Here is a 13,718-nt window from a genome sequence, read left to right as displayed (position 1 = left end):
CAGTTGAAATCGATTGAGTGTCTTTGAATGATTCAAAGACGCACCCATAAAGACGATGGCTACGTCCGAAAGCTTAGGCAGCTGACTTGTTGCCTTGCTGCCCTAACCGGTTGCGCACAAAAGTACCAGATGAAACTGATTTCGGACAGACTTCTGAGGCAGCATAATGGTTTTAATGATCTACAACAAAATAGAGCTTTGGTGATCACTAAACAAATATTTATTTACTGCAATACAAAAGTGGAAAAAGTTGTCCAAAAACATACAAAAACAAACAAACTGAGCACCAACCGCAACTGTCAGCCATCATATTTATTATTTAGTTCAAATGTCACGAAATGAACTGCACAGGATTGTGGGATATCATAGGCAGCAACAGATACATCTATGGCTGCGTTTACACTTGGCATTAACATGCGACCTGTATCCTGATGTTGTCCACATACACATTGAAAAGACAAGTGTAAACACGCTTCTGATGGGAATGTTATCCGATCAGCGTGTCCAGGTTCGGAGGTAGTCGGAGGACGCATTGTGATCGGATCTCAGTGTAATGTAAACGCATCTTGTCTGCATTCACAGGTGGACGTCACACAAAACCATGCCCATTGTCATTATTCCCCCTCCTCACTCCAGGAATTTCTGCACGTAGCTGTGGTGTTTTGCGATACAGTCGAGTGTGAAGTACATCGCAAATATACTAAAATGTTTGCCTTCGCACCCGAAAGTTGCAGAACCATTCATTTTCTGTAAAGAACGTGCATTTTTCCCACCACAGCTGGCAACGTTCTCGGACCCATACGTTTCTCTGTACCGTTTCCATTACGGCATCTATCCACATTATTAGTACTTGCAGCCTCTTCATCCTCCTCATTTTGCGAGATTTGTAAAATGTTCCCCTACTGAAAACTGTTTTTAAAAGAAAAGCCACCACTTCAGGTCGACTTTGCTTCGGAGCCATCCTTTTTTCTTTTTTTTTTTCACGGGAATGCGAGATCCGATCTGTTATCCAGATACAGAAGCCACTTGATGTGGACAGGTGTAAACGCACCGTGTCCTGTTTGGCTTATGATCCGATCTGCTTGATCAGATCAAGGTGATCGCATGTTAATGCCAAGTGTAAACGCAGCCTATGCTGCCTCAAAAAAATCGATGAGAGATCATCAATCATTGGATTCAGGCGGGTCTTGTTGCCTTCCTACCTCCGTATGCTGCCTCCGGAGGCAGCATTTTTCAGGTTTCGGATGCAGCCAAATTTGTTTAATTTCTAAATGAATCAGTGTTTTTGAACAAATCATCAACTGAACTTTTGGCCACCTACAGGCATAATGATGTAAAACTGACCACCAAACACATTTGTTTCATTAAGTGAAATGATAACAATGTACCTGAATTGGATCTTTAGTGTTAATATTTGACTGTGGATCTCATCACACATACAAATCAATAGGGTCATTCACATATCCTTCAGCGACAACTAGTAATTTTAAAAGCAGCAAGTTAATGAAATCCGGAATGTTCATGGAAGACATTTCCTTTGAGAATGCTTTTAGACCAACATGAATGTACTTAAAAAGGAATGAGCCCTTGATAACATTTACACCTAGCTTTCAAAAAGACCTAACGTTAATGAATTCCTTAACACTTTGATTGCAAAGTATTGTCAGGTGCTTGGATAAGGGCTCCGGTCCTCCATCAGTGTTGTATTAGGAGCGGCCTGAGAGTGTGTAATTATTGGGGTCTTTTATTCTGAATTCCTTGGGCATTAATTGAACAGGTGTTATATGTTAAAACTTTAATTTTTAACACCAGAGAACAGGCTAATTTGGCAGAAAGGGTGTGAAAAGAGGGAGGAAAAGCCGTTAATTGCCCCCTCGTTACTCACCCACCCACCTGAGATCAAATTCAGACCAGACTGAGATGAAGACGGCTGATCCACATCTTAGGATATCAAGGCTCCGCTTCAGACCCTGCTGCCAACACCAACCAAGAGTCTCAATCGCTACAGCATAACATGTTTGTTCTTTCCTTGAACCATATATGTGCTTTTAACACTTAAATATTAAACTAGTTTTGTAGTTACAGTAGTAAAACAAACAAACAAACAGCTACAGAAAATGTACATACTTTAAATACTATCCAAGTCCTACTATATATTGAAACATTTGTGAGAATAGAACAGTACGCTTTTCCAAACATGCTATTCTTGGCCTACTAGGAATAAAGATCACAGCAACTGATTCAAAAGCATATTTCTCAAAAAATAAAGTTAAACAAAGATCAAAGACTGGGATGAAAACCGTGACTAAATTAACCGTTAGGCCTATCTGCAAAGAATAGAAGACTTAAGATTTATACAACAGCAATGGCAGATGTTCAAAGCACCTACCTAGCAGAAATAATATACTGATCCCTTTCATAAGATCAGCCTATGGGATATCTAGGGTATATCTCTCCATCTATAACTATTATGATGTCTTTAAAAGCTTTATAACATATGAAATAGTGAGCATGATTTGGCTGTCAATTGGAAATATTCAAGATGTGATGTTTTCTTCGGACATCCAACATGTCATTTGTTTGCTAACTGTGTCCCCATGATTTATTACTGATATGGGATACTGAATTTAGTCCGATTATTTGACAAGCAAAAATATTTAATTTTAAAATAAAAAATATATTTTTTAAATTTATAACAATGTTTTTTGTATTGTTTTTCATTATGTAATGAATATCACTCATTGTGCATGCCCCGTTCGTCACCACTAATTCATCTTAAAATATCCTGCTTTCAATGTAATTTTTAATAAGAGAAAATTTTGCATTTACCTTTAAAAATAATGTTGATCTTTTATTGGACCAGATTATTCAATCATAAAGTCTTTATTTTGCACTTATAATGGCCTTATCTCAGTATGTTATGGGGAAAAAAAATATGGACTGTGGTGTGGTGCATTGGTATTTGTTAGGTTTTTATGATGAACTTCTGAACTGATCTTCAAGCCTTTAACCCCATGTTGAACCCCCATAACCCAGAGATCTGCTGTATCTTTGCAGTATGGAAAAACTTTAGTGCAGATATCTGTCTCCACAGCCCTCTCTTCCTGCTACTGTCTACAGGGCAGCCATCTCTCAAGATGAAAGACAATAAATCGAGTCTCTGCCTAGACTCTTATTTATGGAGGTTATAAATGGATATCAAATGCTCAGACGTTTTGCATGGACCACGTCCTAGGGAAAAACCAGTATAACAAAACAGCCATGTATAAGCTATTCAGCTGTATAAGCTATTCAGCTGTAGTTACACATGGTTAAAGAGCTGAAACAATGAGTCAGTAATGTGATTATAGTGTGCAGTCTTTCCTGAGCTCCTCTAAGAAATTATAAAAAACAAACCACAGAACTGATGCTTTTAAACAACTCTGAGCAAATCTAATCAAGCGCAATTAGGTTCAAACTAGATTTTTGCATGTTATGAAGAAAATGTCAGTTGCATTCGCCTGTGAAAAACTCACCGCCATTGCTTCAGGACAGTGTTGTGCGGTCTTCTGAGTGTTTTAGCACAATTGTGGTTGTTTTTTTAGTCAAAAGAGCCCAAAAATACCATAGACCTTCAGTGTAAGTCCAAGGTATTTTTTGCCTTGGTTTTGCCTGGTGAAAATTGCATACTGAATTCTAGAAGACAGTCTACAGTCTTCACCAACTCATGTAAAACACATGAAAACAATACTTCAAATCAATTTGCCTTCCAAAAATGGCATCATTCCTCTTGAAGCAGTGTATTATTGAAAAACTAGAAGCAGATCAACTGAAATGGCCACCTTATCCTTCACAGCTGTCTCTAACAAGTATTTAAACCCAGAAACAAGAGAGATTGATGGGCAGAATATCCAACTACAGAAAAACACACTGCTGTTCTCTCTCTGTCTTGATTGGCTTTGAATAACAGCACGCTGTATTTTCTGCTCGTTTTTTCAAATAACCGACGTGGTTGGAAGGAGTCCGGGCTGTTATAATCTTATCATAATCGTTAGCGTATGGCCCCGAGAGGTGAGCGGCAAACGGCTTTACAACCTGATCTTTTGAGTCACGCTTGGCTAGTAAATTCTAATGACAGACTGAAACACACAACCCGACTTATTCTGTATGAGAAGATGTTTGCATGGCTAAACTTGCACGCAGAATATGAAGTTTAATATAAAATAATGATCCACAGACATGATCATACCACAAAATCTGCTTCATTATTTACAAGTATGGTCTTACTTTACTAATAATAACGTAACCTGAGTGTCAAAATATGTAGTAATCCGAACGGCATGCGCTGAAATGTGTCGGTTTCTGGCACAAAGTCTATTTATAATATGTTGCCAAAATACCACAGTGGTATCAGTATTACAGAATACATTATGTTTGGCTTAAATAACTGATTTGGACCGAGGTTGGATTCAAATTAAGCTTTATGGCATTGGATTGGAATAAACAGCTCATTTGAGCTGATGAGCAACAGGATTTGATTTTGACACCCCGGTGTTTCACTTCAAAGAGCCCCTACAAAGTTTGAGCAGGAAGTTATGAGCGTCTCTGGGTTTACAGTAAATGCTCTTGATTTAGTGATCATAAAGCTCTGATGGGGTGAAAACTTCATTATGAAACTCACACATAATAATTCAAGAGAGAACTACAACATGAGATCAACAGGTGAACTTAATGTAATCAAATACATTGCATTGGAAAGAGGTTTAATTTTGTTATTTAGATTCAAACCAAAGGAGGTAATAATAAAACTTCTGAGAAAAGCATGACCTAGTTCTTTCAGAAAATTATTTTAATATCCCTTTATTAAAACAATCCATGGCAGCATAGTTATCCCTTGAGATTATTTTAATCAAAGGCATATTTATTAGGACATTTAGGGCATGTGCATGTTTGCAGACATTTAGTGCTGGTCTAGGTGTAAACACAGCTGTAGGGTTTACAATTAGGGAATAAGCTAATTTTCTGTTTATTATGGTCACGTTTACTGGAAGGTCCAATAAGTATGATAAGTCATCAAATTATGTTTCATAAGTTCATTAATGAAGCTCCAAATCTTTTTTGGCTGAAGCTGAAGGCAGCTGAAGGCATCAAAACAAGTTGTCAAATAAAATGAGAGAGATGGAGGTGGAGGAGGAATAGACTGATCTTTTTCTCCTCTATTTCTTTAGTGAGACAGAGGATCATAGCCTCAAATAAATTATGAATGGCACCTATTTGGCAGAGGAGAACATAAACTTTTGTTGAGCTTGATATCATGAAAAGCACACCTATGATGAATGAGCTGTCCTTGGCCAAATGTTCTCATAAATTTATACAGACACACATACAGGAGGAAAATCCATTTATTTTATATATGGAGTGATAATATTTACCTCTGGCCTCTCCTGTCACTAATGAGTTCATTAATGAGGGAATCGATGAATGTCAACACACCTTAAAGGGTTAGTTCACCCAAAAATGAAAATTCTGTCAGAATTACTCTCCCTCATGTCGTTCCAAACCCATAAGACCTTCGTTCATCTTTGGAACACAAATTATGATATTTTTTTATGAAATTCGATGGCTCAGGAGGGGCTCCATTGACAGCTATTTAATTAACACTTTGAAGGCCCAGAAGGGTAGGAACAACATCATTAAAATAGTCCATGTGACTACAATGGTTCAACCTTAATTTTATGAAGCGACGAGGGTACTTTTTGTGCACCAAAATACTAAATATCGACTTTATTCAGTCATTTCAAAGCCTTCAAAGTGTTTATTTTTGGGTGAACTAACCCTTTAACATGTTAACATGCAACTTAAATTTAATTCAAATGATACATTTTATCAGTTCATGGCATGCATTCACTGGGAATCATACTGTACATGAATATACTGTATGTAACTGTCTGAGCTACAGGAATAAAACAAAAATACAGATATAACTTGTCATACACTACAGGCCCTGATATACTCAAAACAAAGTTGTTTTTCATTCTTCACTTAGGGGTAAAACAAAGTTCAAAATATGTGACCAGTGATATACTGTTAGCGAACATCTGACGCTGCCCACACTGCTGAAAGCAGCGTTTAGATGAATATATAAATATGTGCTGTGCGCTTTCCTCTCAATAAAAAAATAAACACAACAAAACTGAGAAAACAGCAAGCATTTTTTTAATAAAGCTTAAGAAAAGCATCTGATCATAGCTGATCATAGTCACGTCACGTTTATTTATATAGCACTTTATATAATAGATTGCTTAAAATCAAGCAGCTTCTTCAATTACGTAATCACCACGGACCAATGGTAGTACAAAGGTGTTTACCAGCTGGAGAGAACTTTTATGGGAAGTAAAACTTTTTTTTTCTTCTTTTTTTTCCAAGCTGTTTCGAACTCCCAAAATGAACACCAAACAAACTTAGTTTCGGCCTGATTTTGTTCGAAATGAAGGATATACCAGGGTCTTAAAGAAAAGAAGAATGAAACTTTAAAGTTGCATTATGAGAGCAGCTTCAAAACTTTCTACTTAGGAAAAATAATAGCATATGGGTTTGGAAAGAGGGTGAGTAAATGATTACATAATTTTATCCCTTTAAGAATGACATGCAATTTTTCAAGAGGCCAACAGCAGTCGGCACATAAAGATGCCTATTCTCTGATACCAGTGGCAACTGCATGCTGGTACCTCAGACTCCCACCTGATTTATCTATTCATTATCATAAGGACCCCCTTTTCTTTGACTGCCCTGTAAATCTCCCATAGCTCTCTGCTTTTTCTTAACAATTCAGACCCCTGCAGCATGACACAGTAAAGACATTGAACATGATATCATATTGCTTATATCTTACCAATCTTTTCCGGTACTCTATAAAGGCTGCATTCTTTCTGAAAACCAACTTTAATGGCAGAGCCGAGGAAATGCAGGGACAGCGTTTGTATTTACTAATGTGGTTCGTGAGTTCCTTAGAGGCAGCTTGTTTTTCTGAAAATAATGCTGTTGTATATAAGAAAGCCTCTAGTGAGGGTAAATGCACACCAGTTGTGAAAACATTCCCTCTGTTCATTATGCTGGCCACTGGCCGACAGACTTTCCTGCAACCCTGCGCTCCAGGCATGAAGAGAAAGAGAGAAGGGATGACAGCAGGCCTCACCAGTCCCAACCAGGGGTTAGCAGGTACTTGCTGATAATTAGAATTTGCTTTGTTCACCAATATAATGGTTATCAGCCAATACTGATTGTAACTATATTTACATTAAGCTAAATAATTATTATAAATAAAATAAATACAATTTCCTTTGCCCTTTTCTAATGCTCACTTTTAGTTAATCTTTCAAACTATAATTTAGCAGCACTTATTATGAGCAGCACTTATCCCTTATTATGACTTAATTGTATTTATGTCATGACAGTTCTCTGATTTTTTGGCATGGTAATGGATATGACAATGTTGATATGTATGGTCTTGTCGAAATATATCTGCTATGCTGCTGCTGCTGTTATTGCTGCAGCAGAGAAAGTACGGGACTTGCTACTGCCATTACACGACACAGTGCTGTGAGCAAGTAAGACATGCTGCTGCTGCTGCTGCTGTACAATATAATACACATGAATTACCTGTAGCAGATCTATACAGGTGGAGCTGGAGAAGGTGGAGGCTTTTCTGACCAAGTATTTGAAGGTTGAGCTCACTGACTATTGATGCAGCAGGAACCAATCAGCTGTGCTCTATAGAGAATTATGTGATTTTAAGCAGATTGAGTTCTATCAGCCAGCACCATCTAGAGTTTCATGAGAGCATTTTGTACTTTATTAATACATAGATTAGCTGTTAAGCCTTTCTTGAGAAACAGAGTAGTGCAGGAATGACATCACTTTGTAGGCCAAAACGCGGAAACGATTTAGCATTTTAGCACTTCCGGTTCCATCATCCCAAAGTCAATGGGTTTTTTGAATGGTATTTTGGTTAAATGGCTGAAATAAGGTCTGTAGTGAACACAAGCTCAAGACACTTTCACATTTTATTCTACGACATGAAATACCTCAGTATTACCCCACTCGTGATTTTTTTAAGCTGTTACGTGTCTTGAAAAAAATCTTGAAAAAATAGGTAAACTCAGTTCGCTTTTACAGACTTTAGGTAAAAACTGAAAGAGTTGTCGGAAGCTTAGTGATGGTGACGTTGAAGCCGTGGGACTGTGGTGTAGTTCGTTTGTAGCATACCTTTAGCTTTTACTTTGGGTGACTGCATTTAGGCTTCAAAATTCATAAAAATTGTGTTCATCTGTGAAAATTATCTTGATGGACAAAACAGGGAAATATCTTAAACTTTTGTTGATCACAGAGCTTGTTTTTTGCGATAATCCAAAAGCCTATGGGAAAATCCTATCGGATTGTGATGTCATACCTGCACCACTCCATTATATTATAGGTGTAAATAATTTCCAAAAATGAAAAAAAATTCGTCATTTACTCACCCTCCAACACCCAACTGTTTTCGTTCGTACAATGAGTCACTGGGGTCCAAAACAACATTGGACACTATTCGTTTTCATTGTATGAAAAAAAAAAAAAAATGAAATATCTTCTTTTGTGAGAAACATGAGGGTGAGAAAATGATGACAGAATTTAATTTGTGGATGAACTACTCCTTTAAGGCTAGCTGTGAGGGCTGTGTGGGGGTACATAAGACAAAAAAAGGTTGGGGAACAACTGTAAGGTCTGCATGTATCCTCTTGACCTCTAGAGAAGACAGACGCTGTGCATATGTAGACAGACTGGGGGAGATCTCCAGGTTGGGAGGTTCCAGATGTCTCCAGATGTGGCGACCTGGTGTTTTCACAGGCTGTAAACAGCACTCCCATTGGACGGCCCCAGAGTCTGAAACATTTCTGTCACCCAGCTGAACAGACACAGCTAACGCTGATATGAAAGCTGCCCACAGGAGATCTCAGCAGGGAGGGTGTCATTGTTTAGAAGAGCAGAGACGGTGGAGAATGAGTCGGTGAAGACAGATCTCTGGCCCACAGAGGAAATTGAACGCTGCATATCCTGTTTCTGTGGTCTTCTGCTTTAGCACCCCTGGAGTTCTAGACAATATCGAGACTTCAGACAATACATGTAATGTAAATACTCCTTCTTTTGTGGACTGTTTCAAGTGGACACATAGATATCTAGCACAGAAGAAGGTTATAGTATACGGCTTGTTGTGTATTTGATGCATGCAGAGAAGTGAACGTGCACACATAAGTATTGTATGTGATGTGATGTGTGCATATGTTTTGTGTTCTCATAGACTGTCCTTAAGAGGTCAAAAGAACCCAAGTGCTCATAACTTTGAGAATAATACCCGCTGACAGCTCAATAATTCTTCCCCTTCCATTAGGAATGAAAGATTGTTATTGTTATACCACTATAAAGAGGGTTAATATATGACAACGTCATGAATCTTAAAATGAAGATGATATTAAGCAACACGAGGATGAAAGGCTATAAAGGAGACCTAAACATTTAAGCAACACATTAATAGAGAAGTCCACAGAAGTAGATCATTATTAACTAACCCTGTATTACTCTTTTTTCTTCTGTAGAATTATTATTACATTAAGCTAAATTATTATTATTACATTATTAATTATTTAAAAATATAAAAATTCTTTTAAATAATTGAATGTGTTTTTGCAATTAGTTTAGCTTTGATGTCATCTAACACTCACCTAAATGTAATACTTAAAAACGAATTAATAATATATACAAGTTAAACATAATCTTAAGCAAAACTCAAAATAAATATCCCTTTTAGAAACTGTACATTTTATTGTTGTTATGTCTAAATTCACTTGTAGCATTTAAAATGACTAATTTTAGTTTTAAGTTTTTATTTTTTATTTATTCCGATGAAATTGTACTATATGCCATTTATGATGGCTTATTTTCGGCCTTAAAGGAACACTCCACCATTTTTTGAAATAGGGCTTATTCACCTTCTTTCTTACATTTAGATAGGTGGGCAAATGCATTTTTGTCTCAGTGCATGCATTGTTTTAGTTTGACAGGGTCGGCGCTAGCTTAGCTTAGCACAATGAATGGAATCCTTTGTTGCCAGCTAGCATGTCCTGAGTAAAAGTGATTAAAAAAAACAAAAAAACACCACCTAATTACTTCTTGTGGCCTGCGTATTCACAACGAGTACAAATAGCGATGCAGATTAACACTAGGCGATTTCCTAGGCAGATATTGACTTGGGACTATATTAGGGGGAAGCACAGGCGAAGCACTGCTACTTGGGCGCAGAGATATCACGCAACACATGAAATCCCACGACTTCCGTCAACATACCGGTGTGCAATGCGGCAAAAACGGAAGAAGAAGAACATACCGGCGTGACCTGCACCGAGTGTCTTCGCTTTTGGATTGTTTATTTTGAGAAGTTACAGCTACAGTTACAGCAAACATGGTAATTACCTGCGTAGCAAAAGGTTGTGAGAACAAGCAAAGGACATACACGAATGTAATGTTTCACAGAATTCCATCGAATGTGGAACTGAGAAATAAATGGCTAGCTGCTCTGGATATCTGTACTTCAATGCCTCTCTACAAAATTAAACAGTATCGTGTTTGCGAAGAGCATTTTGCACCGGAGGACTACTTTGAAAAAATGGAATATGGGCCCAGAAAGACAGTACTAAGTCTGAAAGATACGGCCATCCCATCCATTTTCAAAGCACAGACAGAACAAAGTGCACATGTAAGTTGTCTTTTATTACTCTTCCTTAATCTGTGTCTTTATTCGGTTGTAAGATAGATGCTGAGAAGCTGTATATAGACTACGGTTCAAATAGCCTCCTCTAGTATAACCTCATGTTGAATTCAACCTGTTTAGCATGAACAACCAAGCTACTATTCACGCCGGTATGTTGACGGAAGTCGTGGGATTTCATGTGTTGCGTGATATCTCTGCGCCCAAGTAGCAGTGCTTCGCCTGTGCTTCCCCCTAATATAGTCCCAAGACAATATCTGCCTAGGAAATCGCCTAGTGTTAATCTGCATCGCTATTTGTACTCGTTGTGAATACGCAGGCCACAAGAAGTAATCAGGTGTTTTTTTTGTTGGGTTTTTTTTTATCACTTTTACTCAGGACATGCTAGCTGGCAACAAAGGATTCCATTCATTGTGCTAAGCTAAGCTAGCACCGACCCTGTCAAACTAAAACAATGCATGCACTGAGACAAAAATGCATTTGCCCACCTATCTAAATGTAGGAAAGAAGGTGAATAAGCCCTATTTCAAAAAACGGTGGAGTGTTCCTTTAAAATATTGTAGCACACCTAATTATGACAACTGTATTTAATTGTATTGTAGATAACATGTTTATTTACGGATATTGAAATATTTTTACTTGAAAAAGGACAAAATAAAATGCTGTCTTAAGCCTAAAACCAAGGCACATCATTAATGTTGCTCTGTTTTTAATAAGACCCTGTTTATGATTCATCTTTGTGAGTGGCTGTTTTAAGAACATTTTGTTCAAGCACTTCAGCCATGCGAGAGCAACTCAAACAGTAAGTGAGCGCACCCTTCTATTAGTCAACAGCAAAATAGCCACTTTCAGTAGAAGTGCTCTGATTCTCTTCTCCTGTGCTTGGTCATATACCACAACATGTTTACTTTGGCACCATAGAGCACAGTTAAGTTTGGAAGTGCATCATTATAGTATTAGTGAAAAATTTGATCTGTATGAGTTACTCGGTTAAGAAAGGCATGGGGTGTTGGCATCTTTCCTGGCATTTCATATCTGTATACTTAAAAATAATTCTAAGATTGATATTGAACTCCAGATTCAATCTGGAAAGAAAAAGAGAATTATTTAAAGAGAAGTTCAGGCCAGAAAAAAGTTTTGGGTCGGCAAGATTTTTTTTGAAAGATGTCTCTCAGCAAGGGTGCATACATTTGGTAAAAAATACAGTAAAAACAGTAATATAGTGAAATAGTATTACAACATAAAATAATGCTGCCTGTCTAGAATGTGCAGAGATAAGCAGAGTGATACAAACAGTGAACAGTCCCAGTGCTGCTGATACTGGTGAGACATCAGCACTCCAGCTTTGAGGACCTGAAGTAACTGGTGTATATAATAAATAATATCATTTTTGTACTATAACCTTTTCCCGATGATCATCTATATTTCACACATCAGATCTAAAAGAGTATTACGTGCCATTTATGCACATCTTGATTTAGCCGAGTTAGACTTGTTCCTAGGTCAACATATTTTGATGATCCTGAAACAACATTCCAGTCTGAAAATGTAGTCCTAACCCTATCCCTAACCATAAGCTATCCCTAAAATCAGAGGGAAATGATAAGTGAATAACACTGATGTTGAAGCACCTATCCCTGGTTGTAAGCTTAAACTTGACATAAACTGGAAACTTGTCCCTCAAATCGAATTGGTTAATTGGAATTTTGCTCCACATGAAACATGTTTTACTTTGGTGAAATCAGGTTCGGCTGCCATTTATAAGAAAGGGGGCAAATTATTGTGGGCAGTTATCTTCATCTTTCTGATGTCAGATTAAATAAATGTTTACATTTTTCACTCAGGAGTTCTGAAAAGTATGGCTTTCATTGTACATTGAACTCTTTTATCTAAAAGGAATCAAGGACAACTGTCAAATCAAATCAAATCAAGTATATTTGTATAGCGCTTTTCACAATACAGATTGTATCAAAGCAGCTTCACAGTATTAAAATTAAAACTGTATGTATGACCTGTAGCTTTTGTGCTATCAAAAATACACGGAGGCAGGATTGCAGTGTCAGAACAACAACAGTTGTGTTTTTTATTGAACTAATGCGTCAGAAAGACGCACATGAACCCCAACCCCCAAAATCTCATGAACGCCTTCTTAAAGGGGACATGTCCAATATGCATGCGTGTCGGCGATGTGTGAATTATGTCAGTAGATCAGTGATGTGTGAGCTTGTATCTGCCCCTACAGACCCCTTTATCTGAAGTCATTAGGATGGATGTAAAATCTACAAATCTACTGACATAACGTGGGAAACTGTGAAGAGGCCTTTGTCTTTTTTGAGACAGAGAGTTGAAATAAAAAGACTGAAGCATATCAGGATTCACACAAGCAGCCAAGACACATCAAAATGCACCATCAAGTCTTGTGGAGAAAATGACGACATATAGTAAATAGTGTGATGTTTTCTGTAAAGCGGTAGTACTACACAGGAAATTTGCTCTATACCACAACAATGTTGTCTTTGGAATAGCTAGTACCTCTTTTCTTTTCCTGCTCAATCTCTTCCTTGTGTGTGCACACACAAACACTAATACAGCAGTGGAAAAATATGTCTGACCATATGCAAACTAGATCTGGGATGAGTTGTCCACAGATTCCAAGACAGCCATCTGATCTTCCTGTCTCCTTCAGACACCCCGCTAAGAAATGACAGGCTTTATAATTCAACAACAAATACTGAATGCCCCATAAAAGGCCGGAGCGTTTTCTCCATCTTCTGATTTATTTGGATCTCCCACATCCAGCAAATCAAGAATGAAGCCACATAATAAAGTTTTAGAGGTATGTTTATCTTTCTGAACAATGCCATCCATTGTGTCCTCAAAGACATACTTGAGAATACTGTCTGTAATTGTGAAGTATGTTTTCATCTGTGTGCACATA

General features: G+C 37.6%; 1 protein-coding gene across 1 annotated transcript in view; it reads right to left on the bottom strand.

Annotated features, from left to right (window-relative positions):
- Positions 1-13,718, bottom strand: part of col23a1b (collagen type XXIII alpha 1 chain b) — a 94,227-nt gene that overhangs the window by 33,635 nt on the left and 46,874 nt on the right.

This window comes from Abramis brama (assembly GCF_963993115.1).
Source record: "Abramis brama genome assembly, chromosome: 15".
NCBI lineage: Eukaryota > Metazoa > Chordata > Actinopteri > Cypriniformes > Leuciscidae > Abramis > Abramis brama.
This window is presented reverse-complemented; position numbering and strand designations above follow the sequence as displayed.